Here is an 8,798-nt window from a genome sequence, read left to right as displayed (position 1 = left end):
TTTGTTTTTCAGATTAATAGACTAGGTCAACATGCTTTTATCTTACTGAAGAAATTTCATGTAATGGGGTGCTTTTAATTAATCCCCACCAGCATTCTGAACAGGATGTTACCCTTTTCCTTGAATGGGTTGAATCGTGATTTCTCAGAAACACGGTCTTGGGGATTTTTCAAGCCGCAAAAAACAACAACCCCCCCCCCCCAAAAAAAAAACCCCAAACACACACACACACACACACACACACACACACACACACACACACACACACACACACACACACACACACACACACACACACACACACACACACAGACACACACACACTCGCACTCGCACACACACGCACACGCACACGCACACACACCTACAAAACAACACTTGTAACATAATGCCTAGCAGGTATCATGACCCAAAACTTTGTCACAACCGCTTACCAAGTAATAAGGGCTATATAGTGCTATATATGCATTCTGTGGTGCTGTCAGACAGTGTAAGGGCTTCCGACCACTATTGCAGGCCTGTCTGCATAGTGTAGGTTTTTACATTCTTCCGGGTTGCTTGCACAAACATCGGCCGATGCACTTCAAGGTGCAAAGTTTTAAACATGTTTCAACGTGTAAGATCATCCCTTCTTCACTCGTTGTCGTCATAGATACATTCAGTCTTCATATCTGTTAAGTGAAACCGCACAGCTACGTGTGAATTTTCAAGATGATTGGCTATTCGTGGCACATGATTGATACATATGCATTTTAATAATTAATCACTTTAAACCTGCAAACACCTTATGAAAGAAAGGGTTATTTAACAAATAAACAACTTTGTTAATTCAACATCATATGTTTGCTGAAGGTGCGAGAACATTTTCACACAACTCACTCAAACAGGTGGCGGACAATTATGTAACTGACTGAAGACACAGGTTTTGAATTTAATTTAGGCCCCATTGGTCAGCTTAAGTGTTCGGGAATACAGATCTTTGCGCGAGTGTACCTCTTTTTAAGTTGTCCCACGGCGATATATCCTGTTACAGTCGGTGAATATTTTATAAGTTCACAAGTGAATTGTGAGGTACAAGTACATAGGTGTTAAACACGGCCGTGGTGTAGGCCTCCCTGTATGTAGGTTATAAGCTTGACTCAGAGGCTCTGAAGCAAGTACATATAGCCGAGCGACCCAGACTTTGCATGCAGGCACAGACATTTTGAAGCTATAAAGGCATTATGGTTCCTCAGTGAGATACCTCATGTCTGTACTGAGATTAGTCATTAACAACGTTCATGTCAGATACAGGCTTGTATTTTAGAAGCAAGGACACACCAAGGACAAAGATGTTTTGTATACTTGCTTATACCATTCAAAGCTTTCACATAATATTGGAAAGGGAATTCGGAATATAACTTCACACACAAAACAGTATTATTATATTATATTATTGACTTTAAATATACTCTTTTTCCTGGCATTGGATTATCTTACAGAGAGCCAGTTGACTTACAACACAGACACCCTACCAGTCACTGTGCCGTAAATAAAGTAGGGCGGATTTTCCTTGACCCGTTTCTGTTTTTCTTTCCTTTTTTTACAAGCGTGAAAACTCAAAGCATTGAACACAGGAAGATATACCAGACAAGATCATTTTATCTCTAGATCTACATATATGTAATGCGAAATGCACCGTCTATTTCGCCAAAAACCACTGCGAGCTGTTGTATCGCGGTAAGCGGACATGAACACTATCATGACAACACGGGTCGTGTCCGTGAGACACACATAGGCCTACACACGTGTAAACAGAATGTCTCTGTAAACATGTTAGAGACCTGTTTTATCAGACTGGAATGAACAAGTTATTGTACACGTGTACTTCACTAGATGTACACGTGTACTTCACTAGATGTACACGTGTACTTCACTAGATGAACCCTAACCATAATTAATCTTTCCCATCTGTTGTTCATCAAATGAATAAATAAATGAAATATCAATTAAAACGAAAAGGAATGCTTCATTCATAACTGATTAATCACACCGTCATCAGACCTGCAGCTGATAATCGTGCGACACAAAAATAATATCCAAAAACGGAATAAAATAAATAAATAAATAAATAAAATAAATTATAGGAAGAAAAATTAAAAAGTAAACACAAAAAAGAAAAGGAAAAAATTAAGAAATTACGAGTCTTCCCAGAATCTGACAGATGAGTCATGTCAATCGGGTTGCCATTCAGTTGGTTGGCTGCTTGTTGAGTTAGAGGCTAAATTATCCCTGGCAGACGACTTACTTTAAGTGCAGGTACTTTTTTTAACGTCTTGTGTTTTCTTAATATACCTACTCAAGCACACTGTGGAGCAGCAGTGTACCGTGAAATGAATTATCTAATTTTACCGGTATTCACCATGTTTTACCTATTCATGCATCTTAGGCAGTTTCTTTCCAACAACCATACTTATACGCTAGGACTTGATTTGTATCGCCATTAAAACACTTATTAGAAAACTTTACGGTGGAAAGTCGGTTGGATTTCTTAACAAGAAATCAGATAAACTTTCAATAAACATCGATTGTTCGCCAAATTCTCCATTATGAACGTAATTAAAATTTCCAACTGGGTTTTCAGTTATGCAGATGGGGACGTGTTCTTCCTAACGGGAGTTAACCCTTTTGGAAATCTACGTGACATCAAAAGCCATCATCTTGTTCCTTGTTCGACAGTCGGAAGATTTTCGCTATCTGTAAAACTGAGCGCCATCGTATAAGTGGAAAATCCTTGATATAGTGTGAGAAGTATGCATTTACTACTGACAATTATTGATATAAGCCTACATTTTGTCATCTAATTAAAACTGGATAAAACATTTTATCATATCACGACAGTTTTAAAAAAAATGTACAAAATATATAATTAGAAATGACAGTGGTTCACCATAAATCAGGTATGATTGCCAGCAGGTTGAAGAACATGGTGCAACGGAAAATCTGTTGTTCGCATCTGTTATGTACTATGTGTGTGATGGAAACATAGGCAAGTGTGTATGTTATGTAGTGTAGATATTGTGACTGTGGTATAGATAAGTGTGTATGTTTGGTAGTGTGTTGAGTGTGATGAGAATGCAGATAAGTGTGTATGTTATGTAGTGTGTAGGGTGTAATGGACATAGAGACAAGTGTGCATGTTATGTAGTGTATAGCGTGTGTTGGGAATACTGACGAGTGCGTACATTATGTAGTGTATAGAGTGTGATGGGGATACAGACAAATGTGTATAATATTATGTAGTGTAGATACTTTGACTGAGGTATAGACAAGTGTGTATGTTTTGTAGTGTGTAGAGTGTGATGGTAAAACAGACAAATGTGTATGTTATGTAATGTATAGAGTGTGATGGGGATACAGACAAGTGTGTATGTTTTGTAGTGAACAGAGTGTGCTGGGCATACAAACAAGTGTGTATGTTATGTGGCGTATAGAGTGTGATGGGCATACAAACAAGTGTGTATGTTATGTGGCGTATAGAGTGTGATGGGCATACAAACAAGTGTGTATGTTATGTAGTGTAGATGGTGTGACTGGGGTATAGACAAGTGTGTATGTTTGGTAGTGAGTAGAGTGTGATGGGGATACAGATAAGTGTGTATGTTATGGGGTGTAGATAGTGTGACTGAGGTATTGACAAGTGTGTATGTTTGGTATTGTATGGAGTGTGATGGCATACAGACAAGTGTGTATGTTATATAGTGTAGATAGTGTGACGGGAAAACAGACAGATGTGTATGTTATGTGGTGTAGATAGTGTGACTGAGGTATAGACAAGCGTGTATGTTTGGTATTCTATAGAGTGCGATGAGCATACGGACAAGTGTGTATGTTATGTAACGTATAGAGTGTTGTGGGCATACAGACAAGTGTGTATGTTACGCAGTGTATAGAGTGTAGTGGGAAAACAGACAAGCGTGTATATTGAGTTTTCTGGATAGTGTGACTGAAGTATAGACAAGTGTGTATGTTTGGTATTGTATAGAGTGTGATGGGCATACGGACCAGTGTGTATGTTTTGTAGTGTATAGAGAGTGATGGGAATACAAACAATTGTGTATGTTATGTGGTCTGGATAGTGTGACTGAGATATAGAAAAGCGTGTATGTTATGTAATGTATAGAGCGTGGTGGGGATACATACAAGTGAGTATGTTATATGGTGTACAGGGTGTGATGGGGATACAGACGAGTGTGTATGTTATATAGTGTATAGAGTGTAATGGGCATACAGACAAGTTTGGACGTTATGTAGTGTAGAGAGTGTGATAGGGTACAGACAAGTGTGTATGTTATGTAGTGTATAGTGTGTGATGGGGATGCAGACAAGTGTTTATGTGATGTGGTGAATAGGGTTTGATGGGCATACAGACAAGTGTGTACGTTATGCAGTGTATAGAGTGTAATGGAGATACAGAGAAGTGTGTAAGTTATGTAGTGTGTAGGGTGTGATGAGCATAGAGACATGTGCGCAACATGCAGTGTATAGAGTGTGATGGGAATACTATGTTATTTAGTGTGTAGATAGTGTGGATGTATGTTATGTAATGTATAGAGTATGATGGGCATACAGACAACTGTGTATGTTATGTGACGTATAGAGTGTGATGGGCATACAGACAAGTTTGAACAAGGATGTATGTTATGTAATGTATAGAGTGTGATGGGCATACAGACAAGTTTGAACGTTATATAGTGTAGAGTGTGTGATGGGGTACATACACACTGTAGTGTATAGAGTGTGATGGCGTACAGACAAGTGTGTATGTTATGTAGTGTATAGTGTGTGATGGGGATACAGACAAGTGTGTATGTTATTAAGTGTATAGAGTGTGATGGAGATACATAAAAGTGTGTATGTTATGTAGTGTATAGTGTGCTGGGATACAGACATGTGTGTATGTTATGTAGTGTATAGAGTGTGATGGGGATACGTACAAGTGTGTATGTTATGTGGTGTACAGGGTGTGATGGGCATACAGACAAGTTTGAACGTTATATAGTGTAGAGAGTGTGATGGGGCACATACACACTGTAGTGTATAGAGTGTGATGGGGTACAGAAAAGTGTGTATGTTATGTAGTGTATAGTGTGTGATGGGGATACAGACAAGTGTGTATGTTATTAAGTGTATAGGGTGTGATGGAGATACATAAAAGTGTGTATGTTATGCAGTGTATAGTGTGCTGGGATACAGACAAGTGTGTATGTTATGTAGTGTGTAGGGTGTGATAAGCATAGAGACAAGTGTGCATGTTATGTAGTGTAGATAGTGTGACGGGAATACTGACGAGTGTGTATGTTATGCATTGTGTGGAGTGTGACAGGGGTATAGACAAGGATGTATGTTATGTAGTGTATGGATTTCTTATACTTAATCACTTAACCATTGAACCATAGGATGTCATTCAAGCTGCACAAGGCCAGCCTGTCCATATGCTACACATGAGCCATTCGGGCAATTGGATTTAAGATTTGAAGAGTTATGGGGCAATGAATGGGTAATACTAGTTAATTGGCACCTAGTTGAATTATCTCAGAATTTGTCTGTTTTGGATAGAACTGAGAACTTTCTTGCCAGTGTTACTTCCTACCCCTCGCGAGATTACCAAGGTAACAAAATGCTATGAGTTCACTTTCATCAACCACAGCTGAAAAAAATGATATACATGTATCAGATTGTTACAGAGAAAAGTGCAAACTCCGTGTGGTGGTATGACATTGTACCACACAAATTTTAGGGGATATATATTTTTGAGGTTGAGGCTGACAAATTTACAGCATAATGGTTAAAGAAAATCAAAGCACTCGTATAACCTATAGCAGCAAATATAACGTATTGAGGGTAATCTAGTTTCACTTTTGTGAATTATGCCTCTTCCATTTAGGCTTGTGAACAATAATTCGTGATATATCGCCGTAACTTAGTTTTACTTTGACACCGTTCCTTAAACCACATAAAAGAATCAGTTGAAAAATTTATGAATGTCAAATGCAGTTACTATACAGTAATATATGAACATAAAATGGTGTCAGGCGAAATAGTACCCTTCATGTGTTTAGTCCACATTTATGTCATACAAGACAACCTTGGTCTCGTCACTAAATCGTCAAGAGAGGGAATAAAAAATGCCAACGTGGCATTAAGACCTAATCATTTCTATATTCATTCTCCGCAGTAAACGCTGGTGACACTATTGCTATTACCCTCTCGTACAAAGCGAATGTACACTGGGCTGTGTCAAGCATGCACACGTTTGGGTAAGGACGTAAAGTACAGGGGAATTCCCCGTGGTTTTCAAGCTTGTGATGAGGCCCAGCCTTTGTTTGATGTACAGAACATATTCTTTAAGTAACGAAACTTTAGAACACAGAAAAATGCCCCGACATATGAAAGGTAAACTGAAACCCTGGCGAGGGTACTCGCACCACCTGTTCGGCTGCACGCTCGTTCATAACAGACAGGAAAAAAATTCGGGAATAATTCTAGAAAACTCATCTATGCGCGAACAATGTTGTTAAATGCAAAAGTTTGTACACATCTAAAAACTTGGCATGAAACTGGTTATTGTACTCATTAATATAAAGAAAGTGTTCCGCTGTAGATGAGCGATCTCACTGTCGTTATAGATATCGTGCTGGATCACTGAAGCATCATAAGTAAGACTCCCCAGACAACACCCAGACACGCCAATCACAGTCCATACTGACACCGAGCAGATCGCCCACCCGCTTTCCTCAATGAGAGTTTCAGTATTAGGTATGGTTCAAGCCTATGGGCCAGGTTCCAGCACCCTCCTGGGTTTGGAAGCTCTGGCCTTTCAGATCTAGCCAGAGACATTTTTTCTGGTTACGAAATTGATATAGGTTAGTGAAAAAGAATAAGGTTGAGAAAAACCTTCAATGTACTTTTTATGTATCTTATATGCGTAAAGCACAACGTAACGTTTTTAACTGGGTATATACCAAAGTAAATACACTTAGGTCGACCACACGTACAAGATGGCCAGTGAGTGAACATATGTTTAATAGAATAATGGCATTATGCGTGAAACAAGGCAAAAAGTTAGTGTGCATAATAAGGATAAAATATCGAGACATGTATTGAGTCGAACATCGCATTTCTGACACGTTTCCCTAAATACCTGGAACTCAACATAGGGTTTATATCAGGGTTTCTGGCCGGCGAAAACTCGATTATGGTTTATGAAACTGAACAAGCGTTTATGCTACCTATCCGTGGTCAGACGGTCACTTAGCGCATAAGTAAATTTTTTTTTTGCCTTGTGTTAAGTCAGGTACATTATCGTAATAAGTACTCCACTCTAATACTACGGCTCACCGACACAAAATTTACTGAATACATGCTACTTACTTTTGAATAATTATGACCTCACCCGAGTTCTAAGCTGATGGAGTTTAACATAATGAATTAAAAAATCCATTCTAACTGCATCTTATTTGTAATAATGTGGACTTTCAACATATCAATTTATAGAGCTTGGGTTTTACATGTCACTAACTAAACGCAATTTTGGTCGCGAGTGTTACAGACAGCTGAATATATAACCGACTGTCTAAAACATATAGGTTATAATTGTAAAACTGTGGTCGTTATAGTTCTTTAGGGATACTAGAACTAATGTAAACTTTTTTGAAGTGTTCCGGAACAGTAATGAAAACTGTAGACCACATATCAATATGGATAAATACGCTTTTTCAGCCCTCTGGTATTTACTGCTCCTTCCTTCGTAATATTTTTATGAGGAAATTTCTACAGAAACCGAGTAAAACGAATGAAATTTACCAATTTTATTTTACAGTTATTATACTATTACCTGTATCACTCTGTTATACGCGCTACACAGTCTGCTGCACTTCCTAGGTTAGACGGCCCTTACTTCCTCTGTGGCTGACCCAGCTACGTAGGCCATTGTAAATGAAGGCATTTCTCTCAACCAACAGGAAACACTATTTATTGATATCGCAAATTAATCTATCGATATCTATAAATCAATTATTGATTGGTAGCGATTTATCGGTACCTTTTATTCATTATCGATATCAATAAATCTGTTATTGCGATGTCGATAAATGAATTAGCGATATTGACAATTAAATACCGATATCGATAAATATTTACCGGCATCAATAATTTTCGTTTAAATGTTAATTTGCCTCCCTCCCCCATAATGATTAAGATAACATAAATAAAATGAATTACCGGTATATAATAGATCATAATCTCCCAATCATTAGGTTTTACCAACATTGTCAAAGTTGATTTGCACAAATTGAAATTTGTCGGACTCATTTACAGTATTTTAATGAATTTTAAGAAATGATGAGCGTTATTACATGTGTATATAGCTTAGTTACTGTACTGACACTGGCATTGTCCTAGTTTAACATCGATACCGTCTAACACTGACATATTTTAGCAACACCACAGTTTATCATTTTTAAAGTTTAACACCTTCACAATTTACCAACTTCCCAGTTCAGCGTTCTTTATAAACGCCATAGTTAAGCGTTCTCACAGTTTATCAACGCAACAGTTCAGCGTTCTCACAGTTTATTAACGGCACAGTTTAGCGTTCTCACAGTTTATCAACGGTACAGTTCAGCGTTATCATCGCCACAGTTCAGCGTTCACACAGTTTATCAACGCCACAGTTCAGCGTTCCAACAGTTTATCAACGCCACAGTTCGGCATTCTCACAGTTTATCAACTCCACAGTTCAGCGCTCCCACGGGCTT

This window comes from Liolophura sinensis, chromosome 6 (assembly GCF_032854445.1).
Source record: "Liolophura sinensis isolate JHLJ2023 chromosome 6, CUHK_Ljap_v2, whole genome shotgun sequence".
NCBI classification, from domain to species: domain Eukaryota; kingdom Metazoa; phylum Mollusca; class Polyplacophora; order Chitonida; family Chitonidae; genus Liolophura; species Liolophura sinensis.
Note: the sequence above shows the minus strand (reverse complement) of the source record.